This window comes from Oryza brachyantha, chromosome 10, assembly GCF_000231095.2.
Source record: "Oryza brachyantha chromosome 10, ObraRS2, whole genome shotgun sequence".
Classification (NCBI taxonomy): domain Eukaryota; kingdom Viridiplantae; phylum Streptophyta; class Magnoliopsida; order Poales; family Poaceae; genus Oryza; species Oryza brachyantha.
The window spans coordinates 12,049,425-12,070,832 of record NC_023172.2 but is presented as its reverse complement, the minus strand read 5'-3'; the positions used below and the strand labels follow the sequence as shown (position 1 = coordinate 12,070,832).

General features: G+C 39.8%; 2 pseudogenes; both read left to right on the top strand.

Moving 5' to 3' along the window:
- The first annotated feature begins 1,013 nt into the window (after positions 1-1,013).
- LOC121055615 lies at positions 1,014-3,947 on the top strand (annotated as a pseudogene).
- A 12,401-nt stretch (positions 3,948-16,348) lies between these two features.
- LOC121055504 lies at positions 16,349-20,130 on the top strand (annotated as a pseudogene).
- Positions 20,131-21,408: the final 1,278 nt, after the last annotated feature.

The window sequence follows — 21,408 nt, the reverse complement described above, 5'->3', positions numbered from 1 at the left end:
TGCATTTGGAGTGTTGAAGATGAAATAGCGAATTCTGTTGCACATGCCTAGCTACCCTGTGGAGAAGCAAAAGTTGATTATAATTGCTTGCATAGCCCTTCGTAATTTCATCCGTGATAGTGCTTTGGCTGATGTTCTTTTTGAGAGATGTGACAATGATGAAGAGTATATGCCACCTATCAATACACCTGAAGAAGAAGACAATTATGTTAGCACCACATCCAATGATGGTGATATGTGCGTCTTTCGAGATTTTATTGCAAATGCTTTGATGGCGGACAGAGGACGCAATATATAGAAATATGAAAGTGGTTTAGGTTGTTCTTTGTTATGTGCTTGGTGTACATATGGTATTGGCGAAGTAGTATTTTGCTATGTGCTTGATGAACACAACAAAGTGCAATATTTTGTATGTGCTTTATTTATGAACACATCGCGGTGGCAAAGTAATATGCACGGAACCTATTACATAAGTAATTTAACTTTCTTATTGCCTTCAAAAAGGAAATTATAATTTTCTTGACTACCTTTATGACAATTTACAATTTTTTAAAAATTGTATAAAAACATTTATGTACATTGATGTAGTTAAACCAACCAATGTAGAAATAAGCAGAATCCCCATCTACTTCAGGGTATTTCAGACAATTCAGCCTCTCAGGACACTAGCCAGCAAATTCTCAGAAGCTCCCCCAAACAGAGCCCTCTCAACTTTTTAGAATCTCAAGTTTCCAGAATCTCCAGCTAGCTTCTCAGAATTTCCAGCTGCCCCAAACAGGCCCTAAGTCCCTAACCCCAACCACGAGCTCCCTAACCCCAACCACAAGCTCGGTGGCGGTGGTGTAGGAGGAAGAGGTGGGAGACTATTGCTACTATTTTGATATAAATAATTCCTTTCTCCAGCCTTTTCGTTCCCATCCGTCGACTTTCCGATATGTTTCAATTTTATTAGTATAAATACATATGAATTTTATTAATATATATACATATGGATTAGGTTTTGAAGAACCACCATGGAGGATGTCTTCGATTTGCCATTGTTTGTGGAGGAGGACGACGAGGAGGCGGCGGCGGAAGCAGCGAAACAGAAGCGACGGGAGCAGAGCTTGAAGCCCCGGCGGCCGAGGCCGACGAGTTATCGGGACACGCCGGAGGTGAAGGAGAGGTGGGCGAGGAGTAGTGCTCTGGCTTCCCAGTATTGGGAGCATGACCCCAAGACAGGGATCAGCTACTACACGCGCGCCTGCTTCCGAAACCTCACCATCTTCGAGCTTGACAAGGAGAGTATGTGTCATGGCCACATCAACAATCTATTACTCCAGTCTATCATATTGTTGTTATCAATACACTGCAATTTTTTTTCTAGCACACTGCAAGATTACGCTCATCTCTAGCAATATTCCATAAATCAACGCACACCCACTATGCACATGATTTTGATAATCCAATCAAACACGTGGAGTGAAGGCAGGCCAATAGTTTCAGGCACATGAACAGGAAACAATTTAATAAGCACAGAAAAAATGATTTGCTCACCTTCTATCAAAGATATCCGATTCATATCTTATCATGTATCTATTTGGGAGATGTTTTTAGTGGAGCAAACTACCTTAAAATTCACTAGATGGGATCCTCACTGACTGGAGAAATTTGATCATGTGCCACTCTTCACAGTGGCTCTTGATCATTCGCCACTCCTTATCTTGCAATTGATAACTTGCCACACTGCCCAAAAGGACTGTTTGTCACTTTTGGCATAGATAGTCAGTGCTAGTACCACCAGCAGCTAGGGACTTGTTTTTCCAGTGATTGCAAAATGCAAATTGGCAGTAAATTATATCTCATTGGAGACCTTGCACTGGACGGGCTAGACACCGACGGTGAGTGACATTTAGGTGTGGGGGCCTGAAATGTTAGTGTCCTTGAGCCAGGGTGGTGGATGAGGAGGGAGATCATGCGATGTCAGGGATGATGGGGCCATTGGGGGGGGGGTACCAAGCAAATAAATTGTAGTTTGCCTCCTGTGGATGAGATGCAAATGATCAATTTTCTCATTTCGGGCAGGTCCAAGCCAAACACAGGTAAGCTGTTATATGAAGAATTAGACAGCTCATACTGTTGAGGTTTTGCTAAGATGAGCAGATATTGCGATGGATTTAGTTCAGTTTCTCACTAGTTGTAAAATATCCCATGCAGTATGCTATTGAACATATACTCTCTCTGACCTCATAGATCTTATTTAGCAAATGGACAGGTGTATGGTTGGATTTTCTAAAGTATATATAAGATTAAAAAGTAGCCAGATACTTTCTCAACTGCAATAATTTTGTTTCTAAAACAACTAAAATAATTTTCATAATTGTATTTCCGTAACAGCTCAAAAGATAGGGACAACCCTGTTTACCTTATGAAAACTTTTGTCCTCTAGAGACATTATCAAACGTATACTTTTGTTAACACACTATTCTTCCCTGTTGCAAACTAACTCCATTTTCAATTTTGTCAGCGCAATATGGTCCAATGCGTTTACAGACGCAATTATCCCAGAGGATCACATTTTGACTAGCTCGTTAAATGTAATATCTCTGAAAGTAAAATCATCAGATGTTGGCTACCCTATCAATCTATATGGGACTGTGATAGTCAGAGATGGATTAGATTTTAACTGCATCACCATCTTCCGGCGCAATAGGAACAATTGCCAAGTTATCCAGTCAGAGGTATTTTAAAGAGTATCTCTTCACACTATTAATCTCTCCTATTTCACATAATACATCGAACTAATTTCTTTACAGTTATGTACAGTTAAAGGCATACTAAACCTAGCTACATTTGAGTTGTCTATATGCATGACTTGGACTAGTTTCAAACAAAACACAAATACCTACTTTTTTTATGTATTCAAATATTAAGTCATGTCATTATATTTTAATTTGATTGATCATGTCATCATATATAATTATTGCAATTAAATGATTGTGTGAATTTTGATGAGCTCAGTCCAAATTCTTGCCTAGGTTGCTAGCAAATCAATTTAATATGAATCTGCGTACAGGTTTAAGGTGGTTAATAAATAATAACAATACTATTATATTCTATGGATAATTATCATTTATTTTATATATATCATTAGTGTGACATATGGCTAACGTCTTGTGTAATTTTTCTTGTAGAATGAAGATATAATTCTCACAGGACCAACTAGAGGAATTGTTTTTTATGGTGAAATATTTTTTGAGATAAATTTGAAGATTAAGGAGAATGAAGAGTGCAATGACAAGGAATTTAGTAAAGGATTGCTTGAAATGAAAGTCTACACTCGTCGGTTTAAGATTGTGACTGAAACCTTGGAGAGTAGGCTCAGTGAGGTGGAACATGTAACTGCTTGTGTTAAGGAAGCACTGGAGGGCACTGTTGAGATCAAGATTCTGTCAGATTCTGAAGTTTTTCATGGGAAAATTACGGCTTGCACAACAGATGTTCCGAATGATATTGTACTGTATGACAGTGATGTCGGTTCTCCAAACGCAGTTGGTGATGACAGAGTCGTGCAGCTGCTGCGACGTGTCGTACCAGTGTCCAGAAAAGAGATGTTGATATTGAATATCCATGCCCATAATATTCATCAGAATCATGTCGTCAGTCGCAGTTTGAAGTTCACCCCATTCACTAGAGGCTCTAATGAGGACGAGATTAGCTGTGGTATTTACAAGATGCGGGTGAAAGTTGTTTGGTCAACCTTGTTGATGGGTTAGAATTATACTCTACTGAGAGTCTTTTTACAAGATGCGGGTGAAAGTTGTTTGTAAATTAACAACTTTGAGATGAACTAGAATTATACGCTATTGGGAATATTTTTCACAGATCTTGTAGCTTATGCTAAACTCGGTGGTGTAAATAATTAAACTTTTAAGCTAGCTGTCATGCCGAAATTGAATGTAAGTGGTTACAGGGCAGTTTTTTTGGTAGCGTTTGTTTTTGACGCCATTGTTACTGAACACGTGTTATCATTTCCCCGTATGTAAAGCTGAGATTAAGAGAGTAAATATCATGAAACAAACAAGTACTTTGACAAAACTATCTATACTAATATAAAAACAAATGAAATTCTTTTCTACGCCAATGTAAAATGTATAAATTTAAAATTAGTGTAATAACTAAATGACCCAAATCACTCTAGGAAATTAAACGGAACATCAATTTTATTTAGTCACCTACCATTCATATCTACCATTCATATATAGGAAACTATTGTAAAAGTTTTTTTTCGTGCAATAAGCACTTCATAAATCTGTGTATTAGTTATATATATTTGGGAGCTCATCTTTCCCTAGTAGGGCTATGTTTATGATTTGCTCATCTTTTTGCCTTTTGTGGCAAAAACAACATGACGTATTTAGAGATGATAATTGATTTATGATTAAAACTTTTATAGACATGTGTTCTTATGACCTAAAAGCAAAGACTGAAAAATAAACTAAAATAAAAAAACTCTAAAATCAACTCTAAATTTAAGATTAAATATTTAAATTTTAGCTTATAAGTATAAGCAAAACCAAAAGATGAGCTCGTCGAGAAGTACTCCCTTCGTATTTAATAAATGACATTATTAACTTTTTTAGTATATGTTTGACTTTGGATTTACTATGTCCATCAAATTATTTAGATTTATTCTTGTTCTTTACTTCTCTAGGGACGTAGTTATTATGAAAAATTACTAGAATTTCTATCAATTTTTTAGAGGTACTCTAGTACTGTAGCTGCTTGTAATAACATGAAAACTAGTTAGTAACTGTATGATGTGAATTTACTTGTATTAGAAAAAAAAAGTGCTGTGTTTACTTGTGAATTTTTATTCACATAGTTACTTATTTTTACTCTTCCACAATGCAGTACATGTAATTTCATGAAAATGAATTTTCATTTATGTTGATGGTTAAGTTACTCAAAAGCATATTTAATATTGAACTTATTTTTTAAATGTATTTTAAGTTAAACATAATTTTTTTAGAAAGAACAATACCAGACCTAAACATTACTACCTCCGTTTCATAATGTAAGATGTTTGATTTTTTTAGTTGCAACGTTTGACCATTCGTCTTATTTAAAAATTTAGTACAAATATAAAAAAATAACAAATCGTGCTTAAATTTATTTTGATAATAAAGTAAGTCACAAGCAAAATAAATAATATTTCATAATTTTTTTGAATGAGACAAATGATCAAACATGGGAAGCAAAAAGTCAAACATCTAATATTATGAAACGGAGGGAGCAGCAGTTAGCGAGTGCGTAGATTACAGTTCTGAGGAAGTAAGTAAATACTTTATAAATATAAATAATAAAGTGTTAACCCGAAATGGGCCGAAACAAAAGGAAGGTTGTTCTGGGAAGGCCCGGTCCAACTAACTGAGCAAGCACGCTCACGGACAGCCTACTGCTATTCGTTGCTTGGGTAGGGGTAGAGCACATAAACAATTAAACAAACACTCGCAGTGCGTGCGTGCGGCATGGCCATGGCACGCCGCCGTCTCCGCCTCTCCTCCTCCGCCTCCGGTACTTCCTCTCCGGTACTTCTCTCTCTCTCTTCATTTTTTCGCACCATTTTTTTCCTCTTGTCCTGGCTGGTTGCTTCCATTTCGCGAAATCGATCGAGGTTTGTTCCGCAGCTTAATTAGATCCAGGTAGGCCAGAGCCCTAGCTTACCTTCACGGTGCTCTCCACACCGTACCGCTCGCTAGGGTTACTTACCTGCTAGCTATTCGATCTTCCCGTTCGTCCGGCCAGATCCACAGCCGGCAGCATCGTGCATGCATACACGGCGTGCGCCGTCGCCGACCACATCTTCGCGCAGTCGAGGAAGCGTGCATGAGGTGTGGCATCCACCTGAGACTTTGGTGCGCTGTTGCCGGCGCGGACGGCCTTCCCCTGCGCGGCCGCAACGCCTCCGCGTGTCCGTGCGTCCGCGCGGACCACGCCCTAGCCCCTTGCTGCTCGCGCCATGGCCTACCGTCACGGCTGCGACCTACGCCTCCAGTGACCAGGCGTCGACGGCAGCAACGACGCGGCGTGCACCGGATCCGACCGCATCTTCGCGCCATCGAGGATGCGTGCTTCGAGGTGTGGCATGCCGCCTGGGACTTTGGTGCGCAGCTGCCGGCGGCGGACGGCCTTCCCCTGAGCGGCCGCACCGCCTCCGCGTGTCCGTGCGTCCGCGCCGACCACGCGCTAGTCCCTTGCTGCTCGCACCATGGGCTATCGTCACGCCTGCGACCTACGCCTCCAGTGACCAGACGTCGACGACAGCAACGACGCGGCGTGCGCCGGCGCCGACCGCATCTTCGCGCCGTCGAGGATGTGTGCTTCGAGGTGTGGCATGCCGCCTGGGACTTTGGTGCGCTGCTGCCGGCGGCGGACGGCCTTCCCCTGCGCGGCCCGCGTGACCGTGCGTCCGCGCGGACCACGCCCTAGCCCCTTGCTGCTCGCGCCATGGCCTACCGTCACGCCGGCCTGCGACCTACGCCTCCAGTGACCGGGCGTCGCCGGCAGCAACCACGCGGCTTGCGCCGTCGAGGATGCATGTGTGAGAAACCAGAGGGAAAATAGCAGATGGTATTGATGAACCGGTAAGAACACGATACAAGAACATCTCAATCCGACCGGATCGAGCTGCCGCTGCCTACGCCACCGCGTGTTCCCCGCCAGCCTCCTCTCCCTGTTCTGTTACATATTTATACCCTGTTCACTGAGAAAATAGACATTTGGCCACGTTCAAAAAGCGGTTTTACCATAATGCCATCCTGAAAACGCGTTTCGCTAAAATACCATTCCAAGCGGCTTACAGCCATTTTGCCATTTTTCTCATTTTATTCAATTTCTCAATTTTTTGGCCTCGTCCACTGGATGGGTCGACCAAATTGGCCCTCAGATGGGCTGCCGCGGCTCCTCCTCCACGCACTGCCCGGCCTCCGCGCCTTCCGGGTAGACATCCGCTCCATCGGCTATGGCCTCCACGCCGTCTTCGAATCCTTCGGCTAGGTACTTCGCCATTGAAGCTGCGATGCTATTGCAGATCTCACGCTCCCCTCATGAAGAGAGAGAGAGATGGAGGAGAGGAGGCGCGTACTCGTCAGCAGCGGCAGCGGCTATCTAGGCTAGCAACCCCTCGCCGCGCTCGCAGCCGGCGGTGACGTCGACGTCTCCTTCACCCACCACCGGGAGGCGCCGCGACGTCGGTCTGTTTTGTAACAGATCGACCGAGGGACAATTTGGTTAGCCCATCCGGTGGATGAGGCAAAAAAATTAAGAAATTGAATAAAACCAGAAAAATGGCAAAATGGCTGTAAACCTTTGCTCGGTATGGCATTTTACCGAAACGCGTTTTCGGGATGGCATTCTGGCGAAACCGCCTTTTGAATGTGGTCAAATGTCCATTTTCTCCTCTTCACTAGTCTAGCTATTAGAATTTTTTGAATTTTTTATTTATTAAATAATTTACAAATTTAATTTTGCATTTCAAAAAAATCACAAAACTAACCTCCTGCCGCCCTCTAGGAGGGCGGAAAGGTGACGTGGCAAACGACCACTCGGTAGCGAGCAACGGCCGTAAACGGCGACACGGTGAATTTTGCTTTTAGACCCTTTCCGCCCTCTGTAAGGGCGGCAAGGACCTAAGTGCAAAATTTGCCACGCCGTCCGAAAATTTCATGATTTAACCGTGGTTTAATACATATATCTATGATGTATGAAGTTTTCCGATCAATACTACTACTTAGCTCAGTGGTCATCCTCTTCTTCTCCTATCTAGAATACTCGAGATCAAATCCTTGCCAAAGGATATTTCTTCCTATTTTTTGCAAGCCTGAGAAAAAATCAAAAAAAATATGCCCTTGGTTGAATTCGACCCTTAGTCTTCTAAATGAAAGAGTGAAATGGTGGCCACTGAGCTAAGCTAGTTCTTATTATTAAACAATTACATACGATATACATATATGTATCAAACCACGGTTTAATCGAAAAATTCTTGGTTCAATCGTAGAATTCCTTTTCCTTGGCAGCGCGGCAAATTTGCATTTAGGCCCTTGCCGGCGGAAAGGGCCTAAAAGCAAAATTCGCCGTGTCGCTGTTACGGCTATTGCTCGCAACCGAGTGACCGTTTGCCACGTCACCTTTCCGCCCTCATAGAGAGCGGCAGAATGTTAGTTTTGTGATTTTTGAAATGCAAAATTAAATTTGTAAATTATTTAATAAATAAAATTCAAAATTCCAAAAAATTATTACACATGCACCCGCCACCGTAGCGCTTGTTGGGCCGACCCACCTGCTCTGGACGGGCCATATTCTCCTCGCCTTGCAGTGTTGACTGTAGCGTATCCGGCACACCCTCCGCTCCCATCTTCTCAGCCGTCTTCGCGATGCCGCTCGCCTCACTGTCAGGTAGTTCGCTGACAGCGTGCTTCGGAAGGATCTGGCGACGGGAGCGGCGTTCAACGAGTCAGTCATCTACATTGACGGATCTAGCCAACGAGATTAGGGGGGTCTGAACAAATTAGATAGAGTTTCAGCCCCCGTTTCTACTAATCTTCACCATAAAATTTTAGGGGGGTCTTTATGGGGGCTCCAATAGATTTAACGGGGGTAGCAGGGGCTCGAGACCCCGCCGCTCCCATGTTGGATCCGCCACCGGTCGTCTACGCTAGCGCCGTGCCCCGGGTGGCACAAATTCCCGGACCTCGATCCTAAGATTGTTCCAGACTATGCAAGCAATGAGCGAAAGAAGTATTACAAGGTGAAGAACATTCCCTTTGAGTCCAACTATGGTGTTAGAGGTATGTCAGCCGATATATCTGAACTGAAAATTAGCAAAGAAACTCCAATCCGCATATACAAGACATTGAGCCTATATGATTCGGTTCAGCAAGTTGGAAGAGTCAAAATACCCGACCTACAGAAGATGCTATTTATGTCCTGCGCTGTATTTTCAGAGGTGCTCAGGTTCCCTCTTATGAAGTAGGCTGTATACCTGATAGGTAGGTCAGTGAATGATAAGAGTAAAGTCAGGAAGGAGCACACAGTTCTCGTTCAGCGGTGGAGTAGTTGCTGCAAGGCTCTTAGAGAAGGAAGACAAGCTTTCGAGGTGATGCCTAATCTAGACATACACACGTTCGACGAGTTGCTTGCTGCGATTGGTGTTGTTTTGCCCATTTGATATACCTGTTGTCTTTTACTCGAAGGAAACTGTACATATTGACACGTCTATCGCTACCTCTTTTTTGAGACAAAATACTCCTAGAGATTATCCATTTCAGTACGCACCAAAGATCTTGTTGCAGGCTAGTATTGCCATTTGCGACGTACATGCATACATAATACATATTATGTTGGTGCTGTTTGTGCATTCTGCAAGATAAGCCAACTATTACGTCGTTGCTTTGCATACGCTCTCTAGCTATATACGTAGGTATGAAGAACTATCTTGTTTGTTGAGAAAAGGTAGGTATATAACTGAACATAAGTGTCCGTGCATGTTGATGCATGCATGCATGTTGATACATAGTACAATTAATTAACGAAAACCATGCATTTATATGTAGAAATTAAGAACATTTACTGGACATTTACATTATTGTGTTGCTCTGGATTGTTAAACTTAAATGTGCTTGGAAAATCTGATATCTCTCCTTAACTACTCTCTATGATAGGGATAGTTGTGTTCTTAACCCTGCTTTGGAATACAATTGTGATTTCACCCTTCTTTTTGGCATTTTGGCCCTCGTCCTTTGAAACTGAAGATATGGTTTTCCCCTAAGCGTAAGTCATCTTGAATTCTTGATGGTGCTATATACTACCACGGTACCACCCTCCATCTCAAAATACTACTGTTTCATCTGTTATTCAAAATTTTCTCAACCCTGGTTCTATTTTGGCTATTCCCGATGAACTCCGCCACAACTAGCTGATTTGAATTCGATAGCAAAAGTTGATTGGAGTGCACGGCCATTGTAGCACCAAGCCACAGTGGCCCTGCACTACACGCGCAAAATCCACAAAACCGACTGTGTTTTTCTCTTGCACGTGCATGTGCATGCTTACATTACATAGATCAATCTGATTTCATTGGACCTTCATTACACGTAACCTATATACAGTTTCTGCATAGAAAGTTTACACACATATATATAAATGGTCAATCTATCATTAATAACTATGTTTTTTTTATCATCATGCAATGTGAGAATGACTATTTGACATAAATCCGGAGTTTCTTGAAATATTTTGCTTAAAGTTCCTATAGTAATAAATCAAATCATAACAAAATACTCAATAAGATCATGTATAAAGAGTTGTACCCATAATTGTATACTTAATTTCAGCGAAAACAAACATTTAAATTTATAAACATAAAAAACGCTGTACCATTTCCGATCATTTTCATCCTGCTGCGAGCAGGATGCTTCTGTTTTGGGATGAACAGGGTGCTGACATCCTGGTGTGGATTCTGGACTTTCGTATGGATAGATCAATCGAGTTGGGATTTATGTTTTAGACAGTCAAAACAAAGCAGCCCAAGCTAGCTCCCCTTGTAGAAGGAAAGTCTGAAATGCAGCCCAATTCTAGCCTGCAGGCCACGCGCCGGCCCGATCGTTACTGATGAAGATTGACGTGAAAAATATCTTTTTCACCGGGCCTCCGAAGAGTCCAGTTGAATTTCTTGTGACAGCTTCATTGCTTTTTGCTGAAATTAAACATAAGTAAAGCAATTTAGTAATGACTAAAAATGATTTTAGGTAAACCTTTTCAGGTAACGACTTAAAAGAGAAATTACGGTGAAAACTCCCCAAAAGTTAAATCAAAATTTAAGTTATAAAATTTAAATTTTGGCTTATAAGCGTCAAAAACGAGGACTAAGATTCTAGAGAAGTTTAGTACTACACATTTTACTACAATAATCATTGTTTTAGACAAAACACATAACATTAGAACATTTATACGGAAAATTGTGGCTAGAGTTAAAAACCTAGTGAAAGATACCCCTTCAATTCTAATAGATGGCACCATTAACTAAATTTTAAGTATATGCTTGATCGTTTATCTTATTTAAAATTTAATGCAAATATATAATAATTTATACTTAAAGTACATTTGTTCATAAACAAGAAAATAAATAATAATGTAATTGTCTACATGTGAAAAATGGTCATCGCTATCGTTATCTATTAAAGACCGGAGGCTACAGATAGGCGCTGATGGTACCGCGGGTGAACTAGTTTTGTGTTAAAATTTGGTTTATTTAGTTAAGTGGTCAAATATAGACCAAACTTTAATGGTATCATATAAAAAATATGAAAGTAGTATTAGACAATGCATGGGAGACAAATAAGAGAACCGATAAATTTTCAATGGCGAATAACGATGATCCGCGCTGCGTGAAGAGGTGGCTAACGAGAGAGGCCCCACCACTACGATATTGGAGTGTAAACTTTGCAACGAAACAGCGACGGCAGCTGAACATGTACTAACCCTGTCATCAGCTAGAGTGTAAAGTGGCAGTGCAGATAGTGCCAGATATATCCATGTGAGACACCCCATATTGCCCTAGACAATTAGGCATGGGTGTTAATTTGTTGATTAATCCACCTTGATGAGCCACAACGATATATGATGGACATGAAGGAATAACCATGAGCACTGATCTACTAATAATCATTAATCATGGTGCAACTTTTAGGTGAAGAACGTGGGCATTATTCATTAGAGTGCCATGACCTTTCTCTCTTTTGGGAGATCTGATAGGAGATTACCTGTAGTTTTTTAAAGGCTAATTTGATAGGTGTTCCTGTGTTCGAGCATACCACACATTTCTAGAGTAGCATATGCATTTTTTATATATTAATATTAAAGGCTATTCATGCCGTTCGTAACCTAAATTCTCTTGTTTTTCGTGCACACAAAATAAGTATATTTTTTTTACTAAAAATTTTTATAAAAATTCTTTAAAATCAATTTTGATTTTTTATATCTAATAATTAATTAATAATATATTAATTTACTGCTATGTTTTTCATGCCGGTTACTGACCTAATAAATAACAGGACCTCAAAAGCATATATAGCATAGCAACTGTCAAACTGACGTACAAACTTTTACTTGATTAATACTAGAAAGCAGGTGTTTTGAGGATTAAATTCATAGAAATGCAAAAAAATTGACAAAACGCTGACAACATCGTAGATTTAAACTAGTACTTACTCCATTCCATATTTTAAGAATTTATGATTTTATCTAGATTCATCAACTGATTGGTGTATATGGTCAGTGTGTGCGTCTAGATTCACTTAATATAGGGCTAATGATTTAACACACGAGGTTTATTGCAAAGGTCCATATTGATCCCTATTGGCCCAAAATTCGTGCATTTCAAAATGGCGATGGCTATTCGCTGGTTTTTCACGACCAATGCCTGCATGTTTTTCCACATGATCGGTTGACAAATGGCGGCAATATCATGCTGTGCCGGCACATGCTTAATTGTATGTAACACTGTCATGTCCAGAATAATGGAGTACGATTAAGAGCAGGTACAATAGCATACTATAAGCATAATTTAGAGAGATAAGAGTAGAGAGAGAAGAGATGTGAGCTACTAATTTATAGCTAGCTGTACGTGGACTCCAAGACAAAATATGTGTATGACATGTGGGACCATGTATTGATGTTTTGTAGGTAACTATTGTATTAATTGACAATTAGATTGACTATAGATAAATTAGAGCTAGTAATTTGCTATACTATTGAACTTGCTCAAAGAAGGCATTGGCACTGTTACAGATTCCCAGGCAATGAACTCCCAATTTAACATCAATAACATCCCATCCGTTTGTGTCTATTATCAATTGCAATATGATATCAGCCCACAAACTTGGACCATAGCTAGCTGCTCGATCGTCCGAATGAGCATGTTGTGTAGTAGCAACGATATTTTCTAATTGTCGTTTATCGATTATAGATGTACGTTTTTTGAGTTTCTAAACGGTATATTTGGTATAAAAGTTTTTATATTAAAAATCTTGAAAATCTTGTGCGGCACTAGTATGTACACTGTTTTTTATAACCAACTGCGTGACAATTAATCACATCTTAACTAGGATACGTTGGAGTGTATAAAGTGAACTGCCCGTATTTTTATGCTTTTATATTGATCGATGCATGCAACTTAACATAGTATCAAAGACAAAGGTCTTGAGTTCAAATCCTGGATGACAAAACTACAACCTACTCCAATATTCCACGTTTGAGACTTGAGTAGTCTCATGATTTAAAGTAAAACTAAAGTGTAGGCTGCATTGACCAATTAGTTAATGAAGTATGACTTGTCATAGTTGTAGCAACCATCCAAAGAACTACCTAAACAATTGTGGCATACCTAAATTTTAACGTGACAATTTATGGCTCTGCGCCAATCAGTTCTCTAATTCCTCTATTCCTCCTGGTGACAAGAAAACGAGACTAAAGCAGCCATAGATCTTTTTGTTTGTACTTTTATTTAGCAACTATAAAAACAGCGCTGGACAACCAAATTGACAAAAACAAACTCTAAAGTTAATCCAAAACCAAATTCTAAAATTTAAAATCAGCTCTCATGTTAAGCACACACTTAATCATAGACCGACATGGCCATAACCAATCTCATAATTTCAGTGAAATTTCTCACTCTATATATGCAAGTGGCTGCCTTGTTTATTGATTACCTGCTGATTAATTAAAGCAAGAGTCCACATGATTCTCCAAAATTAGTTAATAAGCAGTACATCGTTGGGGTACTTTGTACGGTCGAACAATAGTATACGGTTGCATCTATCCCTTCTGTCTCGCGTCCTAGGTGCTATCTGAAACACCAATGCGTGATGTTGCTTTGTTTGCGTCCAGCCCTGTTCAGTTCCTAAAATCTTTTCCTAAAAACATCACATCTAATCTTTGGACACATAAATAAAGCATTAAACATAGATGTAAAAAAACTAATTGCCACAGTTATGACAGAAATTGTGAGACGAATCTTTTGAGTCTAGTTAGACCTATGATTAGCCATAAGTGCTACAGTGACCAACATGTGCTCATAATAAATTAATTAGTCTCAAAAAATTCGTCACGCAGTTTCTTGGCGGAATCTGTAATTTGTTGTTTTATTTGTGTCTAAAAACCCCTTCTGACATCTGATCAAACATCTGACTTGGAATCTAAACACAACTTGAGAATCCTGCCCTGTAAAAAAAAAATTGAGAATCCTGCCTACTTGACATGCACCTCCATTTTATTGGATTAAGATTTTCTGGCTTAACCGTTGACGCGTTCGTCGATAATTAGATCCCATTATCTATGAGCCCACGAGTCAATGACCGCGTTTCATTCATTTTACGTTAAAAGTGTCTCATTTCTGTACATATGTTTATTGAAATTCACGTTCAACTGGATATGCAACTGAGCATGTCATCTCGACGTGGTTACATTATAGGACACCTCCATTGGGACACCATTTCATCGCCTATGAAGCTGAGCTGCGATCTGAGGCAGCTTAGTCATAATTTTAATTGCATTTATGTATTTATTTTTGAATTATCATACTAGTGTGTTGGCCGCTTGTCTAATCAGTTCCTTTTTTATTTGAAACTCGTCTAATCAGCTTCTTAAGGTTGGAAGAAATATTGCTCTCCCGTTTACTCCACTGTGTCCGCGTGTCATGTAACCCACAAGTCTTTTTTTTTTGGCTAATTAACTTTCCACGTCTGCTTGTTATGCCTCCGTTCCTAAATACTTGACGCCGTTGATATTTTTATAACCATTCGTCTTATTTAAAAATTCAAAATTATTAAATATTTTTATATCATTTTATTTATAGCTTACATATTTAAAAAAATTGAATAAGATGATTGACCAAACGTGTATAAAAAAGTCAATGGCGTCAAACATTTAGGGACAGACGGAAGTAACTTACAACAACAACCATAATTGAATTTTAACTCTTATCATGCATGGTCTTTCATCCTAGTCTATTTTGTAGTATTAATATTTGAATCACTAATAACATAGATATAAAAGGTTTTATCTATAATTACCACAATTGTTTTCTTTTGCTGATAAATGATAAAAGATAAAATATTGTCTTATTTTTAATAGCTATTTAATATTATAAATAATGAAATTAACTACTATATAGCTAAAATCTATTGTCTTATTTTGCGCATGAGCGGTTTGGGGGGCCTCCGCGATAAGTGAAACCCTGCATGAAACGATGCGATAAAAAACGAATATGATGAAACGTCTTTACACCTCACCTGAATCACGATTAACGAATACAATAAGGCACTTACAGCTTGATGGTCCTAACCTAATGTTTGTTCGAGATCGAAAGAGTGCCCTCGGGAGACTACAAGTTCCATTTCCCAATAGGTGATTTGGTGAGTTCTAGTATAAAAAACACCTATTCGCATTTTTTCCTATTTTCCTTCCTTATTTTGTTTCTCTTATATATATTCCGAATCCCAAATATTTCCCTACCTTTTTTTTTCTTTCTATTTTCTCCAATCCCGTGGGCCTTAGCGAGCCCAGATATCGTTATGGTTTCAACTTACGAACCCCAACCTCATCCGTCTCTCTCTCTCTTTTATAAGTCCGGAGTAACCCTAGCCCTAAGGGCCTCTCGTCCGTGGATCTGGACGACGGCGTCCTGCTCCTCCCCACGCCCTCTCGCCGGAGTAGGGAGCTCGGCGTCTCTTCCACTAGCGACGGGCGGCCTTCTCCTGTTGCCGGGGGCAGGCAGCCTCCTCTTTCCCCAGTTCGGGACGCCACCTCTCCAGCGCAGGATCCGCGGGCGCGGCGAGCCTTCCTCTGTCGGAGCGCGGCGTCCTCCTTCAGTTTCGACGAGCGGCCTCCTCCTCTAGCCGGCTGTTAGGGCCTGTCCCCCTCGCCGGAGTTCAGTGACTCCCTCTCTCGCCCCCTCCACCTCCGGTGCTACACCTGGACAGGGTGAGTTCCTTTTTCCTTCTTCCCCTTTTATCTATTTTAGTGTTATTTTGCACTTAGCTCGGATCTGAAATTTTTTATGTGTGGTGAACTGGTTTGGTTACTCAAATTGCTGCTAGTTATTTTGATGATTCAAATGGAACTTGTTCAGGTATAGGGTTCTTTTTATGCTAGTTATGCTGAAAATCCATGTTCACCTAGCACAAACAATACACCTATTGTACATATACATTCCAATAGTTTGGTATTCAATCATGCTCACTCCTCTCCTCGTAATGTGATTGAACGTGCATTTGGAGTGTTGAAGATGAAATAGCGAATTCTGTTGCACATGCCTAGCTACCCTGTGGAGAAGCAAAAGTTGATTATAATTGCTTGCATAGCCCTTCGTAATTTCATCCGTGATAGTGCTTTGGCTGATGTTCTTTTTGAGAGATGTGACAATGATGAAGAGTATATGCCACCTATCAATACACCTGAAGAAGAAGACAATTATGTCAGCACCACATCCAATGATGGTGATATGTGCGTCTTTCGAGATTTTATTGCAAATGCTTTGATGGCGGACAGAGGACGCAATATATAGAAATATGAAAGTGGTTTAGGTTGTTCTTTGTTATGTGCTTGGTGTACATATGGTATTGGCGAAGTAGTATTTTGCTATGTGCTTGATGAACACAACAAAGTGCAATATTTTGTATGTGCTTTATTTATGAACACATCGCGGTGGCAAAGTAATATTCACGGAACCTATTACATAAGTAATTTAACTTTCTTATTGCCTTCAAAAAGGAAATTATAATTTTCTTGACTACCTTTATGACAATTTACATTTTTTTAAAAATTGTATAAAAACATTTATGTACATTGATGTAGTTAAACCAACCAATGTAGAAATAAGCAGAATCCCCATCTACTTCAGGGTATTTCAGACAATTCAGCCTCTCAGGACACTAGCCAACAAATTCTCAGAAGCTCCCCCAAACAGAGCCCTCTCAACTTTTTAGAATCTCAAGTTTCCAGAATCTCCGGCTAGCTTCTCAGAATTTCCAGCTCCCCCAAACAGGCCCTAAGTCCCTAACCCCAACCACGAGCTCCCTAACCCCAACCACAAGCTCGGTGGCGGCGGTGTAGGAGGAAGAGGTGGGAGACTATTGCTACTATTTTGATATAAATAATTCCTTTCTCCAGCCTTTTCGTTCCCATCCGTCGACTTTCCGATATGTTTCAATTTTATTAGTATAAATACATATGAATTTTATTAATATATATACATATGGATTAGGTTTTGAAGAACCACCGTGGAGGATGTCTTCGATTTGCCATTGTTTGTGGAGGAGGACGACGAGGAGGCGGCGGCGGAAGCAGCGAAACAGAAGCGACGGGAGCAGAGCTTGAAGCCCCGGTGGCCGAGGCCGACGAGTTATCGGGACACGCCGGAGATGAAGGAGAGGTGGGCGAGGAGTAGTGCTCTGGCTTCCCAGTATTGGGAGCATGACCCCAAGACAGGGATCAGCTACTACACGTGCGCCTGCTTCCGAAACCTCACCATCTTCGACCTTGACAAGGAGAGTATGTGTCATGGCCACATCAACAATCTATTACTCCAGTCTATCATATTGTTGTTATCAATACACTGCAATTTTTTTTCTAGCACACTGCAAGATTACGCTCATCTCTAGCAATATTCCATAAATCAACGCACACCCACTATGCACATGATTTTGATAATCCAATCAAACACGTGGAGTGAAGGCAGGCCAATAGTTTCAGGCACATGAACAGGAAACAATGCAATAAGCACAGAAAAAATGATTTGCTCACCTTCTATCAAAGATATCCGATTCATATCTTATCATGTATCTATTTGGGAGATGTTTTTAGTGGAGCAAACTACCTTAAAATTCACTAGATGGGATCCTCACTGACTGGAGAAATTTGATCATGTGCCACTCTTCACAGTGGCTCTTGATCATTCGCCACTCCTTATCTTGCAATTGATAACTTGCCACACTGCCCAAAAGGACTGTTTGTCACTTTTGGCATAGATAGTCAGTGCTAGTACCACCAGCAGCTAGGGTCTTGTTTTTCCAGTGATTGCAAAATGCAAATTGGCAGTAAATTATATCTCATTGGAGACCTTGCACTGGACGGGCTAGACACCGACGGTGAGTGACATTTAGGTGTGGGGGCCTGAAATGTTAGTGTCCTTGAGCCAGGGTGGTGGATGAGGAGGGAGATCATGCGATGTCAGGGATGATGGGGCCATTGGGGGGGGGGGTACCAAGCAGATAAATTGTAGTTTGCCTCCTGTGGATGAGATGCAAATGATCAATTTTCTCATTTCGGGCAGGTCCAAGCCAAACACAGGTAAGCTGTTATATGAAGAATTAGACAGCTCATACTGTTTAGGTTTTGCTAAGATGAGCAGATATTGCGATGGATTTAGTTCAGTTTCTCCCTAGTTGTAAAATATCCCATGCAGTATGCTAATGAACATATACTCTCTCTGACCTCATAGATCTTATTTAGCAAATGGACAGGTGTATGGTTGGATTTTCTGAAGTATATATAAGATTAAAAAGTAGCCAGATACTTTCTCAACTGCAATAATTTTGTTTCTGAAACAACTAAAATAATTTTCATAATTGTATTTCCGTAACAGCTCAAAAGATAGGGACAACCCTGTTTACCTTATGAAAACTTTTGTCCTCTAGAGACATTATCAAACGTATACTTTTGTTAACACACTATTCTTCCCTGTTGCAAACTAACTCCATTTTCAATTTTGTCAGCGCAATATGGTCCAATGCGTTTTACAGACGCAATTATCCCAGAGGATCACATTTTGACTAGCTCGTTAAATGTAATATCTCTGAAAGTAAAATCATCAGATGTTGGCTACCCTATCAATCTATATGGGACTGTGATAGTCAGAGATGGATTAGATTTTAACTGCATCACCATCTTCCGGCGCAATAGGAACAATTGCCAAGTTATCCAGTCAGAGGTATTTTAAAGAGTATCTCTTCACACTATTAATCTCTCCTATTTCACATAATACATCGAACTAATTTCTTTACAGTTATGTACAGTTAAAGGCATACTAAACCTAGCTACATTTGAGTTGTCTATATGCATGACTTGGACTAGTTTCATACAAAACACAAATACCTACTTTTTTTATGTATTCAAATATTAAGTCATGTTATTATATTTTAATTTGATTGATCATGTCATCATATATAATTATTGCAATTAAATGATTGTGTGAATTTTGATGAGCTCAGTCCAAATTCTTGCCTAGGTTGCTAGCAAATCAATTTAATATGAATCTGCGTACAGGTTTAAGGTGGTTAATAAATAATAACAATACTATTATATTCTATGGATAATTATCATTTATTTTATATATATCATTAGTGTGACATATGGCTAACGTCTTGTGTAATTTTTCTTGTAGAATGAAGATATAATTCTCACAGGACCAACTAGAGGAATTGTTTTTTATGGTGAAATATTTTTTGAGATAAATTTGAAGATTAAGGAGAATGAAGAGTGCAATGACAAGGAATTTAGTAAAGGATTGCTTGAAATGAAAGTCTACACTCGTCGGTTTAAGATTGTGACTGAAACCTTGGAGAGTAGGCTCAGTGAGGTGGAACTTGTAACTGCTTGTGTTAAGGAAGCACTGGAGGGCACTGTTGAGATCAAGATTCTGTCAGATTCTGAAGTTTTTCATGGGAAAATTACGGCTTGCACAACAGATGTTCCGAATGATATTGTACTGTATGACAGTGATGTCGGTTCTGCAAACGCTAGTTGGTGATGACAGAGTCGTGCAGCTGCTGCGACGTGTCGTAGCAGTGTCCAGAAAAGAGATGTTGATATTGAATATCCATGCCCATAATATTCATCAGAATCATGTCGTCAGTCGCAGTTTGAAGTTCACCCCATTCACTAGAGGCTCTAATGAGGACGAGATTAGCTGTGGTATTTACAAGATGCGGGTGAAAGTTGTTTGGTCAACCTTGTTGATGGGTTAGAATTATACTCTACTGAGAGTCTTTTTACAAGATGCGGGTGAAAGTTGTTTGTAAATTAACAACTTTGAGATGAATTAGAATTAATACGCTATTGGGAATATTTTTCACAGATCTTGTAGCTTATGCTAAACTCGGTGGTGTAAATAATTAAACTTTTAAGCTAGCTATCATGCCGAAATTGAATGTAAGTGGTTACAGGGCAGTTTTTTTGATAGCGTTTGTTTTTGACGCCATAGTTACTGAACACGTGTTATCATTTCCCCGTATGTAAAGCTGAGATTAAGAGAGTAAATATCATGAAACAAACAAGTACTTTGACAAAACTATCTATACTAATATAAAAACAAATGAAATTCTTTTCTACGCCAATGTAAAATGTATAAATTTAAAATTAGTGTAATACCCAAATCACTCTAGGAAATTAAACGGAACATCAATTTTATTTAGTCACCTACCATTCATATCTACCATTCATATATAGGAAACTATTGTAAAAGTTTTTTTTGGTGCAATAAGCACTTCATAAATCTGTGTATTAGTTATATATAATTGGGAGCTCATCTTTCCCTAGTAGGGCTATGTTTATGATTTGCTCATCTTTTTGCCTTTTGTGGCAAAAACAAAATGGTCATCGCTATCGTTATCTATTAAAGACCGGAGGCTACAGATAGGCGCTGATGGTACCGCGGGTGAACTAGTTTTGTGTTAAAATTTGGTTTATTTAGTTAAGTGGTCAAATATAGACCAAACTTTAATGGTATCATATAAAAAATATGAAAGTAGTATTAGACAATGCATGGGAGACAAATAAGAGAACCGATAAATTTTCAATGGCGAATAACGATGATCCGCGCTGCGTGAAGAGGCGGCTAACGAGAGAGGCCCCACCACTACGATATTGGAGTGTAAACTTTGCAACGAAACAGCGACGGCAGCTGAACATGTACTAACCCTGTCATCAGCTGGAGTGTAAAGTGGCAGCGCAGATAGTGCCAGATATATCCATGTGAGACACCCCATATTGCCCTAGACAATTAGGCATGGGTGTTAATTTGTTGATTAATCCACCTTGATGAGCCACAACGATATATGATGGACATGAAGGAATAACCATGAGCACTGATCTACTAATAATCATTAATCATGGTGCAACTTTTAGGTGAAGAACATGGGCATTATTCATTAGAGTGCCATGACCTTTCTCTCTTTTGGGAGATCTGATAGGAGATTACCTGTAGTTTTTTAAAGGCTAATTTGATAGGTGTTCCTGTGTTCGAGCATACCACACATTTCTAGAGTAGCATATGCATTTTTTATATATTAATATTAAAGGCTATTCATGCCG